This window comes from Pelophylax lessonae, assembly GCF_965119305.1.
Source record: "Pelophylax lessonae genome assembly, chromosome: 4".
Lineage (NCBI taxonomy): Eukaryota > Metazoa > Chordata > Amphibia > Anura > Ranidae > Pelophylax > Pelophylax lessonae.
The window spans coordinates 662449523-662474558 of NC_138771.1; the positions used below are offsets into that span (position 1 = coordinate 662449523).

Here is a 25036-nt window from a genome sequence, read left to right on the forward strand (position 1 = left end):
CTGATGACCATGCTCTAATCCCAGCCTAACGTTCATCCTTATTACTGTCCTCTAAAGCCCTGGGTTCTACCACCTTCCTCTTCAATGAGAACACACCATAGTAACCCCCACTCCATTCTATAACCTCATAAAGTTGATGACCACGCTCTAATCCCAGCCTAAAGCTCATCCTTATCACTGTCCTCTATAGCACTGGGTTCCACCACCTTCCCCTTCAATGAGAACTCACCATAGTAGTCCCTCCCCATCCCATAACCTCATAAATTTGATGACCATGCTCTATTCCCAGCCTAAAGCTCATCCTTATCACTGTCCTCTATAGCTCTGGGTTCCACCACCTTCCCCTTCAATGAGAACTCACCATAGTAGCCCCTCCCCCTCCCATAACCTCATAAATCTGATGATCACACTCTTATCTCAGCCTAAAGCTCATCCTTATCACTGTCCTCTATAGCAATGGGTTCCACCACCTTCCCCTTCAATGAGAACTCACCATAGTAGCCCCTCCCCGAACCCATAACCTTATAAATCTGATGATCACGCTCTTATCCCAGCCTAAAGCTCATCCTTATCACTGTCCTCTATAGCACTGGGTTGCACCATCTTCCCCTTTAATGAGAACTCATCATAGTAGTCCCTCCCCATCCCATAGCCTCATAAATCTGATGACCATGCTCTATTCCCATCCTAAAGCTCATCCTTATCACTGTCCTCTATAGCACTGGGTTCCACCACCTCACCTTCAATGAGAACCCACCATAGTAGCCCCCACTCCATCCCATAACCTCATAAATCTCACGAACACACTCTAATCCCAGCCTAAAGCTCATCCTTATCACTGTCCTCTATAGCAATGGGTTCCACCATATTCCCCTTCAATGAGAACTCACCATAGTAGCCCCCCACTCCATCCCATAACCTCATAAATCTCATGAACACACTCTAATCCCAGCCTAAAGCTCATCCTTATCACTGTCCTCTATAGCACTGGGTTCCACCACCTTCCCCTTCAATGAAAACTCACCATAGTAGCCCATCCCCATCCCATAACCTCATACAGCTAATAACTACACTCTTCCCTCTCAGATCCACCTCCCCCCTTTCTCATACCCTCAAGCCCCTCATCCTCCACATTATTGCCACATCTTTATACCCCCTCACCATAACCTCTACACCCCTCCTAGTACTGGGTTGCACCTCCCCTTCAATTGAGAACTCCCCCTCCATCCCATAACCTCATCAATCTGATGACCACGCTTAATCCCGGCCTCATCCCAGCTCTCCTCTCCAGACCAGCCTGGAGAATGATGAAGAATACAGACGCTATGCTGCTTACAACTCCTCTGTATCACTATTATACTTTTATATATCAATTTATATAGACCTTTCTATCATTCTATGTTTTCTCAAAGCTTGTATGCAAAATGAAAATTGTGTCACATGGAGCCGCTCTGTATTATGTTTTATACTGGGTGAGGAAAATAAAGACGTAAAAAAAATAGCTAGTCAATCTTAAATAAATAAATATATATATATATATATATATATATATATATATATATATATATATATATATATATATATATATATATATATATATAGTCAGGTCCATAAATATTGGGACATCAACACAATTCTAATCTTTTTGGCTCTATACACCACCACAATGGTTCTGAAATGAAACAAACACAATGTACTTTAACTGCAGACTTTCAGCTTTAATTTGATGCTGTCTAAGTGAAGACAAATAAGTCACAGGGTCCTGATTAGATACACCCAAAATTATTAAAAGAGCTTAGTGGTGAGCTGGCAAAACCATTAACAGATTTATTTAACCAATCATTAGTAACAGGAGTCGTCCCGGAAGATTGGAAATTGGCAAATGTCGTGCCCATTCACAAGAAAGGTAGTAGGGAGGAATCGAGCAACTATAGACCAGTGAGTCTGACATCAATAGTAGGCAAATTAATGGAACCCCTATTAAAGGATAGGATTGTGGAACATCTTAAATCCCATGGATTGCAAGATGAAAAACAACATGGGTTTACTTTAGGGAGATCATGTCAAACAAATCTTATAGATTTTTTTGACTGGGTGACTAAAATAATAGACGGTGGAGGTGCAGTAGACATTGCATATCTAGATTTTAGTAAGGCTTTTGACACTGTCCCACATAGAAGACTTATCAATAAACTGCAGTCATTGAGCATGGACTCCCATATTGTTGAGTGGATTAGGCAGTGGCTGAGTGACAGACAACAGAGGGTTGTAGTCAATGGAGAACATTCAGAACAAGGTCATGTTACCAGTGGGGTACCTCAGGGATCTGTACTGGGACCAATTTTGTTTAATATCTTCATAAGTGATATTACAAAAGGCCTCAATGGTAAGGTTTGTCTTTTTGCTGATGACACAACGATATGTAACAGGGTTGATGTTCCTGGAGGGAAACGCCAAATGGAAAAGGATTTAGGAAAACTAGAAGAATGGTCAGAACTCTGGCAACTGAAATGTAATGTGGATAAGTGCAAGATAATGCACCTGGGGCGTAAAAACCCAAGGGCAGAATATAGAATATTTGACACAGTCCTGACCTCAGTATCTGAGGAAAAGGATTTAGGAGTAATTATTTCAGAAGACTTAAAGGTGGGAAGACAATGTAATAGAGCAGCACGAAATGCCAGCAGAATGCTTGGATGTATAGGGAGAGGTATAAGCAGTAGAAAGAGAGAAGTGCTTATGCCGCTGTACAGAACACTGGTGAGACCTCACTTGGAGTATTGTGCGCAGTACTGGAGGCCATATCTCCAGAAGGATATAGATACTCTAGAGAGAGTTCAGAGAAGAGCTACTAAACTAGTACATGGATTGCAGGAAAAAACTTACCAGGAAAGGTTAAAGGACCTTAACATGTATAGCTTGGACGAAAGAAGAGACAGAGGGGATATGATAAAAACTTTTAAATACATAAAGGGAATCAACTCGGTAAAGGAGGAGAGCATATTTAAAAGAAGAAAAACTACCACAAGAGGACACGGTTTTAAATTAGAGGGGCAAAGGTTTAAAAGTAATATGAGGAAGTATTACTTTACTGAGAGAGTAGTGGATGCATGGAATAACCTTCCTGCAGAAGTGGTAGCTGCAAATACAGTGAAGGAGTTTAAGCATGCATGGGATAGGCATAAGGCTATCCTTCATATAAGATAGGGCCAGGGACTATTCATAGGATTCAGATATATTGGGCAGACTAGATGGGCCAAATGGTTCTTATCTGCCGACACATTCTATGTTTTCTATGTTTCTATGTTAATTTGAGGGTATTTACATCCAAATCAGGTGAACAGTGTAGGAATTACAACAGTTTGTATATGTGCCTCCCACTTTTTAAGGGACTAAAAGTAATGGAACAGATTAACAATCATAAATCAAACTTTCACTTTTTAATACTTGGTTGCAAATCCTTTGCAGTCAATTACAGCCTGAAGTCTGGAATGCATAGACATTACCAGACACTGGGTTTCATCCCTGGTGATGCTCTGCCAGGCCTCTACTGCAACTGTCTTCAGTTCCTGCTTGTTCTTGGGGCATTTTCCCCATCAGTTTTGTCTTCAGCAAGTGAAATGCATGCTCAATCGGATTCAGGTCAGGTGTATGCTTCGGGTCATTGTCCATCTGCACTGTGAAGCGCCGTCCAATGAGTTCTGAAGCATTTGGCTGAATATGAGCAGATAATATTGCCTGAAACACTTTAGAATTCATCCTGCTGCTTTTGTCAGCAGTCACATCATCAATAAATACAAGAGAACCAGCTCCATTGGCAGCCATACATGCCCACACCATGATACTACCACCAACATGCTTCACTGATGAGGTGGTATGCTTTGGATCATGAGCAGTTCCTTTCCTTCTCCATACTCTTCTCTTCCCATCACTCTGGTACAAGTTAATCTTGGTCTGTCCATAGGATGTTGTTCCAGAACTGTGAAGGCTTTTTTAGATGTTGTTTGGCAAACTCTAATCTGGCCTTCCTGTTTTTGAGGCTCACCAATGGTTTACATCTTGTGGTGAACCCTCTGTATTCACTCTGGTGAAGTCTCCTCTTGATTGTTGACTTTGACACACATACACCAACCTCCTGGAGAGTGTTCTTGATCTGACACACATACACCTACCTCCTGGAGAGTGTTCTTGATCTGACACACATACACCAACCTCCTGGAGAGTGTTCTTGATCTTGCCAACTGTTGTGAAGGGTGTTTTCTTCACCAGGGAAAGAATCCACCACAGTTGTTTTCCGTGGTCTTCCGGGTCTTTTGGTGTTGCTGAGCTTACCGGTGCGCTCTTTCTTTTTAAGGATGTTCCAAACAGTTGATTTGGCCACACCTAATGTTTTTGCTATCTCTCTGATGGGTTTGTTTTGTTTTTTCAGCCTAATGATGGCTTGCTCCACTGATAGTGACAGCTCTTTGGATTTCATATTGAGAGTTCACAGCAACAGATTCCAAATGCAAATAGAAAACTTGAAATTAACTCTGGACCTTTTATCTGCTCCTTGTAAATGGGATAATGAGGGAATAACACACACCTGGCCATGGAACAGCTGAGCAGCCAATTGTCCCATTACTTTTGGTCCCTTAAAAAGTAGAAGGCACATATACAAACTGTTGTAATTCCTACACCGATCACCTGATTTGGATGTACATACCCTCAAATTAAAGCTGAAAGTCTGCAGTTAAAGCACATCTTGTTTGTTTCATTTCAAATCCATTGTGGTGGTGTATAGAGCCAAAAAGATCAGAATTGTGTTGATGTCCCAATATTTATGGACCTGACTGTGTGTGTATATATATATATTACTGCAATACTATTTTATTAAGAATGTGATCTGTGAGTACAAGGGAAAAGGGGGGAGGGGCAATTGAACCCTCGGACCCCCTTAGCCTCCTCCCTCTCTTATGTTAGGTTCACACCTATGTGTGGTAGGAATGTGCACACAATCACATGTGTTCCTGCAATGCACAAATACACACAAAGCCATTATGCAGGCATGCAGTGGTGCCATTGATTATTAATCACACTCCCACGCACCTTGCTAAAGCGTGCGCTTTTGTGCCCATTCACCCATGTCAAAATGCATTGTAACAAAGTACCATGCGTTTTGGTGCAGTGCCATTTTTAGAAATGGACATGCATTTTTCTTTTTTTGTGTGTATTTTTTGTGCATAGGCCAGCCAATTGAAATGAGTGTGTCCAAAGGTGATAAAGACTAAACCAATAAATCCAATAGGATAAAGATTGTGAATAATGAAGTAAATATTGTGTCCACAAATATTAGTGCCAGATGACTCCTAGAAGTGAGTATGGTGGGTCCCCTTAACTCAAGGCCACTACTTCAATCATGGGTTTGTGCGCTCCTCCACCGACACCACATGCACAGCCCACTTACCAGATGCCTCTGGGATGATTGCAGTGGATGTTAATCAATCACCACAGCAATCCCCTCAGTACCAGATAACTGATTCCCCTTGTATGTGTCCAGTATAGAAAACCACAGCAGTCCACTCAATACCATCATAGAACTCAGGGAGATTTCCATAGTCTAAATTCAGCGAGGTGGAATAACAAACGATCAATCAAACAGGAACGGGAACGTACTTCCGCGTTCCACCTGCGTTCCACCGACCGGAAATAATGTAGCGGCGTCCCTAGACTCGACGCGTTTCCTCAGCAAATGTCTGACGTCATCATGATGACATGATGTGACTCCTGATGATGTCAGACGTTTGCTGACGAAACGCATCAAGTCTAGATATGTAATTTCTGGTCGGTGGAACGCTGGTGGAACGCGGAAGTACATTCCTGTTTTTTGTTTTTTTTATAAATTTTATTGAGAGGTAGGGCATAGAATGCAACAACAGAACCAGTACATACAACAGGTGTTGGTATTTTTACAAAAGATAACTTGTCCAATGCTGAAAAATAACAAAACCCTGGAGAGGAGGGGGGATGATAATATTCAGCCAAAAAATGCAAGAAAAGGGGAGGGTCTCTCCAAGAAGGACAAGAGTGCCTCACTAAACTAAAAAAAAAAAAAATGACGTCATGTAATTTATTCACTGTACCTGAGCAGTGCACTGTGGGGCGGCTTGTGACGTCAGGTCCCTATAAAAGAGCTGTCAAAATCAAAGCAGCTCAGAGTGCAGGAGGCGTCCATAGAAGCAGGAGCCTCTTTTTTTTTTTTTCTTCTATTTTTCAGGCGGGCGACTGATCATCAGGGGACACTATTTTTTTTATTTTTTAATAAAGACTTTTCCAAAACTGGCTTTTGTCTTTATTTTTTTGTACACTTTTTTGGTGAATGGGTAGGGGTACGATGTACCTGATATCTATTCACAATGGAGGGCGGGATCTGGGGGCCCCCTTGTTAAAGGGGGCTTCCAGATTCCGATAACCCTCCCCCCAAAGACCCCCACAACAACAGCTCACGGTTGTTGGGAAGAGATCCCTGTCCCCATCAACATGGCCAGCCAGGCTGTGTGCTCGGATAAGGGTCTGGTATGGATTTTAGGGTGAACCCCACGCCATTTTTTTTTCAGCAATACTAACAAACTGATATAAACTGAAGTGCCTATATATATAATATATATATATACATATATATATAAATATATAACGTTGTAGTATACACTGCACTATCTGTAAAAAGCAAAAATCTCTCTCCCTGCCATCAATGTATTATTAACTATAGAATTCCACTTATAAATCACCCTCTGGCCAAAGGATTTAAACCCACAACCTCACAATTGCAGGTGTGGTACTCTACCAGCTACACTTAGGTTGAATACACTTTCCCTGCCTAACTAACTAACCAACTAACTCCTATCTCACCCTACACACAATGGATGAGATAAAAGTTAGAGAGAGTGTGTTCAGCGTAAGCAGGCTTAACGGTGGCAAAGGTGGTAGAATAAGGGTCCTTTCACACGAACGATCCGATCTGCCGCCAGTTTTTTAGGCGGACCTGATCAAATCCTCCATGCATCCCGATGGGGCAGCGGATGTCAGCGGAGACATCTCCGCTGACACCCGTTGCTATCCGATTCCGATCCTGTCAGTGAAATCTGGACGGATGGAAACCCTATTTTCCATCCGTCCAGCGGATCGGATGGAATTGGATGAGAACGGACAGGCGATCCATTCTCATCCAATTTCCCCATAGGGGACAGCGGGGAATCTGACAGCTCCCTCTCCGCACACAGAGTGGAGACAGAGCTGTCATCTGCCTGCTCAGTGCAGATCGGCGGATTAATCCCCGCAGAGCATAGAACGGACCACGCCGGACAGCGGATAGTGTGAAAGGACCCTTACAGGCTAGCAATGAGAGGGCTTGTGGGTTTAAATCCCCTGGCCAGTGAGTGATTTTTTAGAATTCAGAAGTCAGAGTCCATGATAATGCAGGAACTCGAAGTTCCCACAAAGAAGTCCATTTGTTTGAGGAACGAGCGAACAGCCAATGTTTGGGTCAAACTTACGCTCAACTCGAACTCGAAGCTCATCCCTTGTCAGGGAAATGGCAATAGGAGAACTGGCAACATTGCCAGTAATATAAATGGACGCTCCTGACTCAACTGACACAGCCCTCTGCTGGCCTGTCAGGGAAATGGCCATAGGAGAACTGGCAACATTGCCAGTAATAGAAATGGATGCTCCTTACTCAACTGACACAGCCCTCTGCTGGCCTGTCAGGGAAATGGCCTATAAAAGGTGGCCATAGGATCAGACTCATTGCTGGATTATCTCTCAGCTTCCTGTTTGGATTTCCTGTTGTGACTTGGCTTGTTCCTGATTCCGTTTGATCTCCTGCTCCTGGTTTGACCCTTGGCTTCTCCCACTGACCTTGCTTCCGTTACCTACCGTGTATGACCCCGGCTTGCTTCAAGACCTCGGCTATTCTGGTTGTCTCCTGTGCATGACCTCGGCTTGTACCACGGTTTCCGCTACTAGAGACTATTCCTTGGCACAAGGTAGCCCGGCTGATTCAGAGCCTTGAAGACTCATACCCTGCTGCGATTCCAGCCTGTTCCAGTTCGCTCTGGGATTGCTCTGGTTCTACCTACCTGCCTGCAGCTAGTAACCCGTGCCACTTGGGGCGCCACACCCTTTGTACCATCTCCAGGGGTGTGCCGCACTGAGCCACAAGGGGAGCCCTCTCAGCACCTCGGCCTCGGATCAGGTAACCCTGACAGTATAATCCAGCCATGTCAGAGGCCGACAGAGGTGCTTCCCCACTCGTGGCTCTGTGCCAGCAGGTCACTGCCCTCACCCAGGCAGTACAGCGTCTGCAGGAGGGATACTTCCAACTGGAAGGTCGACTGCAACATCTGACAACTTCTCCTGCTCCTGCGGATCCCAGTCCTCCATCCACCAGCACAGTTTCTGCTCCATCCCTCCCGGGACAGCCAGTTTCCTCCCACACTATGATGGTTTCTCCCCCTGAGCCACAGGTGCCAATACCTGAACGCTTCTCTGGTGAACGGAAGAAATTCAGGGCCTTCAGAAACGCATGCCAACTATACCTGGCCCTCCAGGCTAGGACTTTCACTTCAGAGACTGTAAAGGTTGGGTTTGTGATTTCATTACTGTTGGAGGAGCCACAGGCATGGGCCCATGGCCTGCCGGAGCAAAAGGACCCTGCTCTCAATTCTATGGACACCTTGTTTGATCTAATGGCCCAACTTTATGATGATCCTCAGTGGGTGGCTACGGCTGAGGCTACCTTGCATTCCCTCCAGCAGGGAAAACGCCCCGCCGAAGATTACACAGTAGAGTTCCGCAAGTGGTCCACTGATACGTGCTGGAATGAGGCGGCTCTCAGGTACCAATACCGTCTGGGATTATCCAAATCTCTTAAGGATGAGTTGGCCAGGGTAGAGACTCCCACTACTCTGGAGGGACTGATTCAACTTACTATCCAGCTCGATAGGCGCCTCCGGAAGCGTCGGTCTGAGCGCTCCCAGACTTCTCGTCCCAACCTGGATGTTGCCTAGGGCCCCTTACCATTTCACTCCAACACCAGCACCTTTCCCCACTACCCATGCAGAGGATGAACCAATGCAGATCGGCCTGGTGCGTTCTTCACTAAGTGCAGATGAAAGACAACGCCGCCGACAAGCCAATCTTTGTCTCTACTGTGGAGGGTCTGGACACTTCCTACGAAACTGCCCAGTGAGACCCTGTAAGTTCCTCCCACAAAGCCCTTACTTCCAAATTTCCGGATCTTTTCCATCTCATCTCGTTCTTCCTGTCTCACTACAGGTGGCGGAAGAGGAGGTTCCGGCTCCTAGCCATAGTTGATTTGGGGGCTTGCAGCTGTTTTATGGACTTGACTTTGGCAAGAAGACTCCATGTACCCCTCTGCAATAAACGTCAGCGACTTGAGGTACACCTGGCCGATGGTTCCTTGCCCAGTTCTGGACTTGTCACCCAGGAAACCAAGCCCATCCTCACGATAACAGACTCTGGCCACCAGGAATTCATTTGTTTTGACATCCTTTGCTCTCCCATGTTCCCCATCATCCTGGGAATTCCCTGGTTGCAAGCCCATAATCCACAGATTAACTGGGCCAAGAAGGAGATTTCCTTTACCTCTTCCTACTGCCTGCAACTCTGCTTCGTTCCCGGGGTTAGCAGTCCCGCCAGTTATTTAACCATCCAATCAATTCCAGATGTCGGTCAGGCTATACCTACAGTCTATCACGAGTTTTTGGATGTTTTTGATGAGAAGTAGGTTAATGTTCTCCCACCTCATCAGCCTTACGATTGCCCCATTGAACTGCTTCCCGGTGCCGAGATTCCTTTCGGACGTATATTTCCGTTATCTGAGATTGAGCTAGAAACTTTACGACTGTATATTAATGAGAACCTTGAAAAGGGATTCATCCGCCCTTCTTCCTCCCCCGCCTGAGCTGGAATTTTTTTTGTCGGGAAGAAGGATGGTTCACTAAGGCCATGTGTGGATTACAGGGAACTTAACAAAATTACGATTAAAAACCGATACCCACTTCCCCTCATCACTGAACTTTTCCAAAAATTCCCGAACTGCCCAGCTCTTTACTAAACTTGATCTACGGGGAGCTTACAATCTTGTTAGTATCCGGGAGGGGGACGAATTGAAAACAGCTTTCAGGACCCGGTTTGGACATTTTGAATATTTAGTTATGCCATTCGGATTATGTAACGCCCCAGCCAGGTTCCAGCACTTCGTAAACTATACTTTCCGGGAATTTCTGGACTATTTTGTAATCGTTTACCTAGATGACATCCTCATCTTCTCTGCTACCCTGGATCTCCACAGAGCTCACGTGAAAAAAATCCTTTGCGAATCTGAGGAAGCACGGTTTATACATTAAAGCAGAAAAGTGCGAATTTGAAAAGACTTCCATCCAATTCCTGGGTCTTATCATCTCTACCAAGGGAATCACAATGGACCCACAAAAGGTGAAAGCTATCCTTGAATGGCCAGCCCCTTCAGACAAGAAGGGTGTTCAACGATTCATAGGATTTGCTAATTTTTACCGAAGATTTGTAAAAGACTTTTCAGCTATCATTTCCCCAATTACGCAGTTGACTCGCCAGCAGACCAGATTCAAATGGTCCCCAGAAGCTCAGGCAGCATTTGACAAACTCAAAGGACTGTTCACCTCTGCACCAGTCTTACAGCACCCAGATCTGGCTTTACCCTTTGTGTTAGAGGTAGACGCCTCAGAAATAGCCACAGGAGCCATCTTGTCTCAGAGCCAAGGACCTAAGGCCCTACTCCACCCTATTGCCTTTTTCTCTCAAAAGATGAGCCCCTCAGAGAGAAATTATGACGTGAGTGACCAAGAGCTGTTGGCCATTAAAACTGCCTTGGAGGAGTGGAGATATTTATTGGAAGGTGCCGCCCACCCAATTATGATCTTCACGGATCATAAAAATATAGAATACCTGAGGGCCGCTAAACATCAGAGACCATGACAGGCCCGGTGGGCTTTATTTTTCTCAAGATTTAATTTCCACATAACTTACCGACCAGGCTCCAAGAACGGGAAAGCAGATGCCCTCTACCGAATGTTCCCTGATGCCCCTTGCTTCCGTTACCTACCGTGTATGACCCCGGCTATTCTGGTTGTCTCCTGTGCATGACCTCGGCTTGTACCACGGTTTCCGCTACTAGAGACTATTCCTTGGCACAAGGTAGCCCGGCTCATTCAGAGCCTTGAAGACACATACCCTGCTGCGATTCCAGCCTGTTCCAGTTCGCTCTGGGATTGCTGTGGTTCTACCTACCTGCCTGCAGCTGGTAACCCATGCCACTTGGGGCGCCACACCCTTTGTACAATCTCCATGGGGTGTGCCGCACTGAGCCACAAGGGGAGCCCTCTCAGCACCTCGGCCTCGGATCAGGTAACCCTGACATCCCTACTGATCACTGTATTAATTAAAATCTAATGACTACTGAACTACATACCAAATGGGATGTGGCTTTCTTTGAGAAATACATTTCAGAGGGTATGGTACCCAGGAGTCTACATTGGGAAATTTCCCCCCAGAGTGACGTTCTGGATATAAATAAGTGGTTCCAATTTTTTAATAAGGCTGGACTAAGTTTATTGAATTTTATGCTAACAAAGAAAAAGCAGCAACTGCTGCAGCTATGACTAGATTCAGGTTATCAAAGAGAAACTTAATACTCTTAAAAGTAAGGATGAATACAAGAAAAAATCAGAATTATTAAGGAAACACCTAGAGAAGGAAGATTCTGAGCAAAAAAACAAAAAGAGAAAGAAGTTCCTTAGGGATGTTGGTGATTATAAATCGAATAAGGTTTTTAAGTGGCAACAGACTATTACCCCTGGTGAACCAACTAATGGGGGTCCTATTGTAGCCATGGAGGCTTCTTTTGCCCTTCCATGTGGTACACCTCGGCCTAACCTTATTGGTGAGAGGCCCTACTCCTCCCCCCATCCACATCCTACTCAGTGGTCACAATAGGGACGTGGTGGAAGACGTGGTAGGGGAAGGAGAAAGGGACACCCCTCTTCCTGCTACCAACAAGGAGGTATCACATCTACTTACAATAGGTTTGCACCCCTAGGTAATGAAGTTGGGGAGCCTGATAGGTTTATCACCACACACCCGTTTGAACAAGGTCAAATTTCTGCCCATATTGATGGTCGACCTTATAATGCCCAGTCGGGTAATTACTATCAGCCACCTCCCCAATATTATAGGGAGGAGAATTATTCCAATGAGAATGGAGTATATTGAAATCGCTACAATGATGTTAGAAATAGGAATTTTTTTCCTTGGCACCCCCAAAACAAAGAGACTAAAAGATATAAAAGAGGGAACCAAAGGGGGATGAGGATCCGAAACAAAAAGAACGTGGCTTTGAAAGATGATGGTCTCTTTAATTGGAGTTCTGCTAACCTCTCGAATGAGGAAAAATTTGTTCTCAATCATGGTTTGAAATTTGCCCCTCCAAGACCACTCAAAAAATTTGAGACATTTATTGATTTACAGAAGTATGTTCGCAAAATGAACATTAAGAGGTATCTGACTAATCCCATTCGTCCTAACCATGATTATTCTATGGGTGTCAAGAGTACCACTTTTTCTAATGCTTTGACATTTAAACCCCCAGGGCCAATGTCACTGTCAGTGTTTAGGGATCTAGTAGCCAAGGATCTCAATCTATTACAGGTAAAAAAAAAAAAAAAAAAAAAACAGAAATGATTTCATGTTTAATAAGGGATTGAAGCTCCTAAAGGATCAGAAAGACATTATAGTGAGGCCCGCAGATAAGGGGGGGGGGGGTAGTAATTTTGGATTCCACAGCAAACAATGCTGAAATGAACAGACGTCTGTCAGATCATGACACCTATGTCCCTTTGAGCTGGAATCCAACTAGTGCTTACAAAAAGGAGTTGGGGTCACTGGTAGAGAGTGGTTTTCAGAGGAAGCTTCTAACCCAGAAGGAGAAAGCCTTTTTGGTTCCTTCCGCCCCCAAAATCCCCGTTATATATTACTTACCGAAAGTTCACAAGGTTTCAGAACACCCACCCGGGAGACCCATATTAGTGGTATTGATTGGGTCACTTCCCGGGTGGGTAAGTATATAGATCATTTTTTGCAACCTCTGGTGGCTAAAACCCCATCTTTTTAAAGAGATTCTATGCAGGTAATCAATGAGTTGAGGAGTATCGCAAGGAAGGATAGTTATGTCCTTGTTACCGCTGACGTTTTGGCATTATACACTATTATCTCCCACCAACATGGGAGAGAGTCGGTATCATATTTCCTGGAACAAGATACCCTATTAAGCTTCCAGAGGCAATTTTTATTGTCCCTACTCAATTTTGCAATGGGGCATAACTATTTCCGGTTTACTGGCACCTTTTACCTGCAGAACAGAGGGGTAGCAATGGGCGCAAAATTCGCGCCCAATATGGCCAACCTTTTTATGGCCAAGTGGGAGGAGGATGTCATCGGTGATTTGCCTAGGCTGGAGCTTGTGCTCTGGTGTAGGTATATCGATGACTTCCTCCTCCTATGGGATGGTGATTTGGATTCCCTTAACCAGTTTATTGTGATGTCCACTTTCTTCAAGGAGACTGACAGGAATGGATTCATTAATAACACTAGTTGCCATCACTCAACATGGTTGAGATCCGTTCCTGTCAGTCAATTTTTGAGACTGAAGCGTAATTGTTCCAACAGGAATGACTTTTTGCAGGAAGCTTCCTCCCTTAAAGTCAAATTTATGGAGAAGGGATACAACGAAGTGGACTTGGAAAATACCTTGGTTCGCGCTGAGGGAAGAACTATTGCAGCCCAGAATAAGGGAGAAGAATGAGTCTTTCCAACATGCATTCTTTTCTTCTTATTCCATTCAGCATCACTCAGTCAAAAAGATTCTACGCAAAAACTGGCATGTGTTGCGTAATGACGGTGTACTATGTCCCCTTCTACCCGACTCACCCTCGGTGGTGTTTAGGGGAGTGGCCCCTAATATTCTAGATCCCCCTAAGACGGTATCCTTTTTCTACAATAGAGGTGGTTTTTACCCTTGTAGAAAATGTGTCATCTGCAAACTTAACACCGCTAATAATAGAAGGGTAGATTTGTTTTGATATAATTCCACCCATCGGGAGTATGACATCAAACCGTTAATTTCCTGCTCAACCAAACATGTTGTGTACCTTATTAGGTGTCCGTGCTGATGTGCAGTGTGGTATAAAATTTGACTATTTTTAATTTATTACTAAAAGGCGGTGTCTGAATTATCAATGGAATTATGACGCAGTGCCTCCAGCCGATTACGGCAAATAATTTAATAACTAAGAAAAACCCAATCAATTTTGTTCAGACCTCACTAATATACCACAGCAATCTTCCTGAGTCCTTGGAGCTTATGGTGATTTCTTACCAATATATAAATATCTCCCAATTAAATTAATAAATATAATTTATTAAGATACGAGTATAATTATATATTTACATACAAAACTAAAATTACTGGTGATTAATGTTCCACACACAATATCAAAAATACGTTGCACAGATACAATGTAATTAGAATAAAATTTTTGAAACCAAACACAGAATTAAATATAACCCGATAAAAAGTAAAATTAACTGTGAATTAAGATATTAAAAACAAAATGCCTGACCACTCTTAAGGCAGTTTCTCACTTTCCGCGGCCGTAGGAAAGAAAGAAACTTATCTTAGAGAGCCACACCCTATTCTAGCCAATACACTTAAATTCAGCCTTAACTCTAGACAAACACTTGAAATTCATAAAATCAATTGATTCAGTGGAAAAGAAAAATTAACATATAGAGTTGCTCTACCCAATGTAAATGACCATATATATAATTTCAGACAATATCATACAATTCCTATTATCTTGGGAGTAAATGGGTTAAGGAAAATTATTAAGTCTATCTCTCACCACTCCTTCCAAGGAAAATGTTCAAAGTAAGGTAGTTCGTCTCTCAGCAGGAGATCAGCCAATGGGCAGTGGTCAAAATGGCAGCAGTCTTTTCCTGTGTCCTTCCTTAGGTGTGTTCTCTTGGGTTTTTTTTTTTTTAGCGTCCTTTCAGTTTTCCAGGGGTCCTTATTTATACGATCAGAAACTATTGATTGAAATGACCACTCCCCAACCAATATTGACTGTCTCCTCAGTGGTGGTTTCCAGAAGTGGGCAGTGACTGGTCATTTGTCACCTGCCCATTGGTTAACAGTTAGTCGCATCATTGCAATTGGGATTGTCCTAAAATGTGATGTAGTGTCATTATTAGTAGCTGTATTCATTTCCTGTAGGAAAAATGTTTTATTTCATCTTCCATAATCTTCGTGCAATATTTTTTTTTTTTTAAGTACAAGAAATTTATAGGGATCGATCATGCTAGTGTAGTTTATAGCATCATTGAACATTATTTATGATTTGGTGGGTGAGCCATCTCTATTGATGAATTATTTTTGTGATACATTGTCCCCTACATATAACAACAAAATTCAATATATGGTGATAACTGGATACACACACATGCACATACACACACAGATATATTCATATATGCACATGTACGCACATACCCATACATATACACACACATATTCATATACGCACATGTACATATATACCATACACATACACATGCATATACCTACATACATACACGCATATATATATATACATACATATATCCATATATCCATATACACACATACACATATTTTAGTCACCATTTTGTTGAAGAAACTTATGTATTTAGCTGAGTCAATACAGGGTGTTTCAGGAAGAGTTAGTTTTCACCCTAGAACAATGGGGATAGTCTACTGCATTGTCCCTTTTGTTTTTAAACTCCCGGCTGTTATCACATCTCTTTGTATAAAACCTTGAGAAATGGGGACGTTTTTGTATGGCCAATTGTCTCTGATCAGTTACACAAGCCTGTCTTAATTTGCACTGTTAAAGGGTTGGTCAACACTATTGTGTGTGTGTGGCCAGTTTTTTCTGCACAGGTTGGTGTGTCAGGCTGAGGTCAATGTAAGTGTCGCAAATATATTTCATCACTTAAAATTTCATATAGCTATAACCTGACATATCCCCCTTTTTGATTGACATGTATGTCAGCATCATACAGGGAAATCAACTGGTAGGCAGGTTATGGATCATTATGGTACACTCCACTGACGAGTCTGTATTGCTTTCCAGTGTAGTTCGTACTATTCCTTGATTTCAGGGGATATGCTGAGGTTTAAAACGTTTTCCGGTGGAGATCCTTGGATCCATGCTGATGCAAACTTTTTGGGTGATGATCCGTTTGTCAGTCAAGATGAATCCGGGTGCTTCCTGGACAAGTATTCCCGATGAAGGTCCTGGTCGGGCGATGAGGCCCGCCTGGCCTGGTAGACATATCCACAGCAGGATACCCAGGATGCTCCACATAGCAGGACTCCAGGATATTCTCATGGGTAGGTCTCTCCTTCGGGATGTCTGGTCCTCCTTCCTTGAATGATCCCTGGCAGACAGGTTTCTGGTTGGACACATCAGATCATCATCAGGGCTTCCTGCTAGGGTCTGGTCGCTAGCACTTCCGATCACCAGTTTGGCTGTCATCTGGGGCATCATTATATACACTAGTAGGTAAATAAACAGTTTTAGTATCATATACATATATATATATAAAAATGGCCCTGTAAAGCAAAATGTGGATTCACCCTAATTTTATTCTGCCCTTATGATCTTTTAATCATCCAAGAGGAGTGCGCGGGTCAGTCTCCCAACAGCTGTAATTGTGATTTGGGATGGCAAGCACGCAATTGATTTATATGCACCCATCTCTCACTGATTTCACCATTCCGAGGGATATGTAATTTATATGCCACGGGGGAAATCTTATCAGCTATGTTAAACGGACCTTTCCACGATGGAAGGAATTTCCATTCCTTGACCTGGTCTCTCGCAAAATTGTATAGGTAGACTTTGTCCCCAATCTCGTACTCCTTCTTGGTGGTTTTAAGGTCATAGTAGGTCTTAGCGCCAACTGCGGCTCTTTCAATGTTTCGCTGGGCAAAGGCAAAGGCATACTGTAAATGTTTTCGCAGATCCTCTATGTATTGGTGTGTTGTGGTGGCATTGACCAAATTGTGATCTGTAGTGCGGTACAATAAGTGCTGGGGCAATACCATCTGCCTTCCGGTCATGAGTTCGAAAGGGGACATTTTTGTGACCGTACTCGGAGTTGCCCTTAAGGCCATCTGGACTAGGGGAAGTTTGACATCCCAGTCTTTGCCTGTCTCCTTAACAAATTTCTTGAGGATGTTGACAATCGTCTGATTGTACCGTTCTACTCCACCACTAGAGGAGGGCCGATATGCGATATGCAATTTCCTTTTCACGCCCAATATTTTCCACAGTTTGGTCATCACTTCACTTTTGAAATGTGAACCCCTATCAGATTCTATCCTCTGAGGTAGACCAAAACGTGAAAAAATGTGATTAATTAATAAGGCAACGCATGTATCAGAGCTATTGTTTGGCGCTGGAATACATTCAACATACTTGGTAAATAAACATGTAACGGTTAACATATACCGATTCCCTCGTGAAGATTTAGTGACAGGTCCAATGAAGTCCATTTGAAGGTCTGACCAAGGCATACAGATCCCCCTTTTCTGCAGGGGAGCCCGATGGGTTGGTGAAACCGGTTGAAATTGGGGACATATTAAACAGCCTTGGCAGTATGCCTTCACATCACGCAGCATATGAGGCCAGTAGACATAATCCCGAAGGATCTCATAGGTAATCTTCTCCCCACGATGCCCGGAAGTGGGAGCGTCATGGGCGTGCTGCAACATTAAACCTCTAAATTTAAGTGGAACTACCCATTGTTGGATACCCCCTTTTGATGTGCGTATCAACAATCCCTGATGCAATGCAAACTGGGATTTGGATTTCATTAAAATGCGTAAATCCTCTTTACCGGTACCATTTCCTTGGCTAATGAGATTTTGGTCAGAATTTTCTAGGTGTCTATAAAATAAGCCAATTATTGGGTCTTCTTTTTGGGCTGTAATTAAATCTTCACTGGGAGCATCATGACTCCATTATAACACATTTGCATCTTCGCTCATCCTGGCCTGTTGTCTAGTTACAGCTTCTAACTGTACTGCCCCCAAAAAATTATCAATATCTAGTGATTCACCTGTTATGGCCCCTTCTTTGGCCAGGGAATCAGCCAGATCATTACTTTCCTTCTCGGCACCTAGGACTTTAGAGTGGCCCTTGGTCTTCTTAAAATACACGGTGATGTCATTTTCCCTTACCAGCTGGTCTATTTGGCAAAATAACTTACCATGTTTAACGGGTTTATGGTTGCTTTTTAACATGTGGTTCCTTTTCCACCTAGGAAGATATTCAACAAAACTGTTCCTAACATAATTGCAATCGGTGATGATGGAAAATTCTTTTAGGTTATATTCTATGGCCATCTCGACAGCTTTTAGGATGGCAGCGAGTTCAGCAACTTGGCTGCTTTTGGATCCAAGCTTGTATCCCACAGAGGTTGGGGCTACACCTTGGGTCCATACAATTCCAATACCTGCCACTAGTTGAAGCTGTTCTCCATCCTTATGATGATAGGCGCAACCATCTACATATACACACGGCAAACGTTTACAGTACTCTTCATCATAAACTTTATAGGGAGATAACAGTTGTTCTTCCAGAAAGTCAGCGTCCGGGTCTCCCTTACTGGTATTGGTGGCTGAACAGTCATGGAGCTCAGCAAGGCCCTGGGCTACTGGACTTTTCTTGTTCTGTTCATAGCGGACTTCCAGAGGCCACCCTTGCAAGGACAAAGTCCAAGCAGTGATGCGGCTATTAGACACATTTCCATCCCGGATACGTTCACTTTGTAAATACTGTAAAGGTTGGTGGGCGGTCTCAACAATAATTCTTTCACCTTGAATATAACTGCGGAAATTCTGTAATGCCCACACCGTGGATAATAAAGCTTTTTCGCAGTCGGTAAACTTCATCTCTACTGGGGACAATGTTTTGCTAGCGTAGGCAATAACCTTACTGACATTTTCTTGTTTCTGGTAAAGAACAGAACTCATACTTACCTGCGTGTACCCTGTCTCAAGATAAAAGGGTTTACCTCCTTCTGGGTATGCAAGGCAAGGAGCCTGGGTGAGTCGAACCTTCATTTCCTTTACAGCGTCTTCCTGTTCCTTACCCCACGACCATCCAATGTCTTTCTTTAGCAGATGAAGAAGCGGTTTGCTTATTTCGGCGTAGTTGTCAATAAACTTACGGGAATAGTTTACCATTCCTAGAAACGATCTCAACTCTTTCAGATTAGTAGGGACCTTACAGTTTAGCACGGCCTCAACCTTTTTCTTTTGGGGATTTAGACCTTCCGAAGTAACTTCATGGCCTAAGAAATTTACACGTGTGCGACACCACTGGGCTTTTTGTAGAGACAATTTCGCCCCGGCTGATCTTAACTGGCCTAGGACATGTCGCAGTTCTGTAAGGTGTTTGGTCATGTCAGTACTCTTGATTAGGATGTCATCAACATACGCCAGTGTTCCTCGCTCTAGGGCGTCTGGCATAGCCTTATGCATAAACACAGCGAATTCATGGCCAGAATTGATAAACCCAAAAGGCATACGCACCCAACAGAATTGTTGATTCCCAAAACTGAAAGCTAGTTTATACTGGTCTTCTTCACTGACTTTAATGGTCCAGTAACCCTGGGCACAATCAAGGGCTGTGAATACCTGGGACCCTTGGAGTTGGGCAAGACACTGGTCTATGTAAGGTACAGGCCATCCTGACATGTAAACACGCTTGTTTAGTTGTCGGAGGTCAGCGCACAAGCGCCACTTTCCATTGGGTTTCAAAACACCCAGGATGGGGTGATTATAGGAGCTGTGGATGGGCCTAATTATACCCCGTTCATTTAACTTCCTAATAATCTCGGCTAGAGACTCATAGGAGGCCAAAGGAAGTCTATATTGTTTGACGAACACTGGTGGGGCCTTTGGGTCAGTCTGGATTCTGGCGAAGTGGAGTTCAGTACTCCCACAATCGTAAGAATCCTTGGCAAAGATCTCCTGGAATTCAAAGAGGAGTTCGCGGAGCAATTGTCACTCGAGATCATTGGAGCATGCATCTGCTAGTGCTATTATCTCTTCAACTATCTCTTTGAATCCAGAAAAGCTTTCAGGCTGCCCTATCTCATATGCCTCTTCAAGTCTGGTGGTTAAATCACTAGGTGTATATCGGGCATTTTCCTCCCATTCAGGTCCTTTGGGGCACTCTTGTTCTTTAATCGGTTGATCAAAGACAAGGGATGTCTCTTCAATTCTACAGGTACCATCTTTAGAATCAAAGGGATAAATGGACTCAATGGTGAACATACCTTCGGGTAAAGAATTGAATGATTGTTCAACTAATTGCTTCTCAGATAAATATTCCTCAGGTATGAGTCCAATCACTTGGTTAGTGACTCCAAATGTGTAATACCCTGTCTCTACCGCAAGACCGATAAGGGTGTCCTTGGGTAGGCTAAGGTCCTGATTTGAGAGGTTGTGTATGTAGATATATATAGGGGATTGATGTGTGTTGATCAGAGGTGTGTGGGTAATTTTTAGTCCTTCCCCCTGCATTCTCTGGGATAAGCATACTAGCGCATCTGACCCTTTTAATCTTTGTCCCCTTTTTATTTTTATGGGGAGTAGAAAATTATCTCTGCCTTTGGGCACAATAATTTCTTGGGCTACCTGAACCTCAACAGCATAAGGCATCTGCTGTTGGAATTTCAGGGCTAAGTTTACATCCTGGTATCCCTCAGGGTCCCCCTTTATTCGACTCCATAAACAGTCATTGATTAAGTCGACTTGAGTGGCAAACCGATGCAGTAAGTCGTTGCCGATATATATTTGGTTTTGGGGATTATCCAAGACTATGAACACGTGGGTGGTTGTTTTATTACCTATGGTAATGTTTAACAGGCATCTAGCAATTATAATCCTCCGAATCATCAATGTCATCTGAAATCCAATGAAGTTGAGGAGTGGATAACCGGATCATATCTATTTCAGTCATGTGTTTTAAGAGCCCGTGGCTCACAAAGCTATGCTTTTGCTTTAAATCAAGTTTGGCATATTTTGACCTACTAAGACCATTTATCTGGATAGGGATAAATAGATCACTGCTAACTCTTTCCACTCCTTTTAGGAACTGAGCGTGGCTTCCCCCTTTTCTAATTTTATTCTCCTGATGGAAAGACATGGTCAGTACATTATCTAGGAGAGAGATCTCTTTTATTTTATCACAGGGAATTTTAAACACATGGTCATCTCCTCCCACTTCAAGGCTTTTGTGGTCAGGTTGGATGACTGTTACCTCGGGTAATTGACTATTCCTGAAATGAACTTCCAGGGAACCAGGCCTTTCTTCCACCAGGTGGCAGTGTTGCCGGGAATGGGGAGTCTGAAGTCTCTCATATTTAATTGGTGTATTGACTTGGGCATTGAATTTGTTACTCGATTAAAATGTTCCTCGGACAGGATGGTGGCTTGGGATCCAGTGTCAATTAGGCCTAAAATTGGGTGATCACTGGTATCCTGTATCTTCACCGTAGTGAAATATCTCCCATCAGATTCGTTCAACTCACACATGAAATTGGCATGGTTGAAGATCTGGGAACCTGTAAATAATTTACAATCGGCATTGATCTCACCACACGTCACAGATTCTGTGTGCTTATTATTCCTTCTGGCTTGCCTGTTGGACTTCCTCAAGACGGAAGCGCAATGAGTGGGGTGCGCTCTGTCAGACTGGTCATTTATGACTATCCCCAATGGCTCGGCTAGGTTAGAGGGGTTAAGTGAACACTGCAAGGCAGGAGGAGAATTAACAACCAACACTTTATCCTCCCTGGCCCTATGACTATGTTTCTCAATTGTGGGCACATCAGGGGTAGAGCATGCACCCCCTTTCGCTGCATACAATGTTATCCCCTCTGGGCCTATCATGGGGAGGTCTATGCATTCTGTGACCCTTGGTTGGTCACAGGAGTTGCCCCTAAAAAAGATGGGTTGTTAGATTGGGTGTTCATGAATTGTGTCATTTGTTCGACCATTTGATTCCCCTGCCCCTCGATTTGTCCTATACGTTGGTTGAGGGTATTTTGGTACGTTGCCCTATTTCGTCTGACCCTATTACGTTCAGGATGGGACTGGATAGATGTCTCAGACTCATAACCACTCCTCAGGCCCGATGCTGGGAACTCTCTCTCGGAGGTCCCCGTATTTCTCCTTGACCTTGGGGAACTTGGGGAACTGCACCAATCCTGGGTGCTTCCTCTAGTTCCTGGTCAGGAGGCGACCTATGGTCATTGTGGTTCTCAATAACATTAGGGTTTCTTATGAAGTTTGGGTCCTGGTTAAAGTTGGGGTTTCTGCCAAATCTGTTGTACCTACGGAAGTTGGGGTTTCTTTGGAATCTGGGATACCCATGGAAATTGGGGTCTCTGTGAAAGTTGGAGTATCTATTAAAATTGGCGTTTCTGTCAAAGTGGGGGTACCTATTAAAATCGGGATCCCTATTGAAATTGGAGTCTCGATTGAAATCAGGTTGGAACCCCTGGGAATATTCCCTCTTGCCCTTTCTGTGTTGTGGACCCCTTTCACTTTCACTACTGTATCCACGTGGCCTCTGTCTGTCCCCCACTGCTGGCTGGGGTCGTGGTGCGACTCCGGGAGGTCTAATGGGCCTCCCATCTCGGACTGCTTCTGCATAAGATTTCCTCTCTGTCTGTGCACCCAGAGGTTGAGGGGGCATGGTAGTGGCCGCTACTATTTTAGGGTTCTGCAGGGCCTCTCTTTTTACCCCACTTTCACTAGACTGTTGGATTGAGAAGAGGTAGTCACTCTCCCTTACTAACCAATCCAGGGAGCGTCCTTTCTTAAAGTCTTGTGCAAGACCCAATTGTATATAAGCAGGTAATGCTTCATAAAATAAGGTCTTGAATTCAGACTGATCAGGATTGGGATCCTTTTCAGCCAGAAAGTAGGCATTTTTCAGTAAGGACAGAAACTCTGTAGGGCTCTGATTATGACCACATTTTAGATTATAGGCCGCAGCCTTGGCAGACGTTGTAGTTTTATATGGTCCAAACTCCATTTGACACCTATGTTTAACCTCCTTCCGTGACTGACCATACAGGGCTTTTAACGAATCAAAGAATTGTCTGTTTTTACTTTCAAATACCCAAGGTAGCAAATAAATTTTTGTACGATCGTCCTCAATGCCTAAGATTTCTAAGGTACGTTCGTATGTTCCTAGATGGTCAGTGATGGCGGGGGATCCTTTTTTAGAAAAGACAGGGACAGTTTCTTTTAAAAATCGGATGATTTTGGGGGTGTCATATCTTTTAAAAAGGACCCTGGGCCTCCTTTCCTGTTTATATGAAGCCCTATCCGTTTCCTCATCTGTATACTCTGGGGAGTACCTTTGAAGCCTAGGGGGTGACCCATATTCAGACTCTGATTGGTTATGCATTACCTGTCTCTCCCGCTGATATGGAGATCCCCCTCTTTTTATTTCCTGTTTATGACTATGACCCAGATGCATTAATTCGTGATTTAACATGGATGTTAAATTCTCTATCCGTTTCTCCAATACTTTCTGCTCTGATCTTGTAATCTCAATTTCTGTGTTGTTTGTTTCATCCTCAGTAATAGGGTTATGTTTCTTAGGGGTTTCTTTTTCTTGTCTATAAGATTCTATTTCTTGTTTAAGTGTTTGATATTTTTCTTTTAGCTTCCTAAATTGGACACGGGTTTCCTCATATAGGGTTTTACTATTTTGAACCTGGACAAGTAATTCCTCCTCAGAAAAGAGGGGGGTTTTTTGTTGAGCTAACCCTTGTGTGCCATAATCCTATTAATTAGAAAAAAGGAACTCCATGATACAAAACAAGTTTGCTCAGAGAGATAAAGATTTAGTGGACTTTAAAGGCACATGTTAAGTGGGCAAAAAACTACCATAGGTATAAAAAACATTTATTCTTTTATTTAACCAAAGTTTTTTTAAAAAAAAGGAACAAAAAGTTCAAGAAACAAAATTATACAATGACATACATATTTTTTTGGGAATAAGAACATTCATCGTATCTATAGGTCAAAATATTAGATATACAGATATTTGTAGTAGTTACACTTTGTGAGTATTAGGATAGTGGTCTGAAGAGGTCGACGCGTTTCGCCTTAGCTTCTTCTGGACCTCAGACGCAAATATAATTTATCTCTTTTAGTAGAAACAGAAACATGCAATTAGTACAAAGCATTTTATGTTACATTTTATTCCTTATCTTTTTATCAAATTATTAGTCAAAACAACACACCTCTCAAAATGCAGAAACCCGTGTAATCCGTGGTCATCAGTATCAGTATATCATATTGATCATAGAATAGTGAAAAATAAGCGGGAAGCGAGGAGGGAGAGCGAGAGCCCAAAAATTGATGGAATAGGCCACCTATATATATGGGGCAAAGGGGAAACATATAAATCTCGAAAGGGTATCTACGTATCCTCAAATATTGGTAATGGTTTGTGTTATATTTACCTCAATTCCCACACTGGAATCTATCAAGGATTCAGGTCGGGGCCAGAGTTGTGATATGGAGGCTGCTATTGGCTGTATCACATGAAGGTCTAATAAAAGAAGTAGTGTATATATTTATTTATATCCCCATATCTCCGTCTCATCCATTCAATAGAAGTGGAGAGACAAAAACATAAAAATATAAAACCACAAGGTTCTATACATATAATTACATCTACAAATTGATTCATTTTACCTTTATATCCTTCTGTCTAATATTAGACCATATTGGGACCCAGTCCCCTCATAGCAGTAGATATAGGTGTCTTGTAAAGTTAGCTGGAAAAATTCCCCCAGTCTT

At 43.1% G+C, this 25036-nt stretch overlaps 1 protein-coding gene and 1 long non-coding RNA gene across 2 annotated transcripts in view; one reads left to right on the top strand and one right to left on the bottom strand.

The window, feature by feature from the left end:
- LOC309554195 (C-type lectin domain family 10 member A-like) overlaps window positions 1-25036 on the top strand; it is a 1138017-nt gene that overhangs the window by 74313 nt on the left and 1038668 nt on the right. The gene's annotated exons all lie outside the window — the stretch shown is intronic.
- The window catches only part of LOC309554196, a 1064551-nt gene continuing 1039878 nt past the window's right edge, over window positions 364-25036 (bottom strand). Inside the window, exons 2-3 of the long non-coding RNA XR_014225210.1 lie at window positions 741-1001; window positions 364-476 (exon numbers count right to left, since the gene is read on the bottom strand). This is a non-coding gene — a long non-coding RNA (uncharacterized lncRNA). The remainder of the gene's footprint in view (window positions 477-740; window positions 1002-25036) is intronic.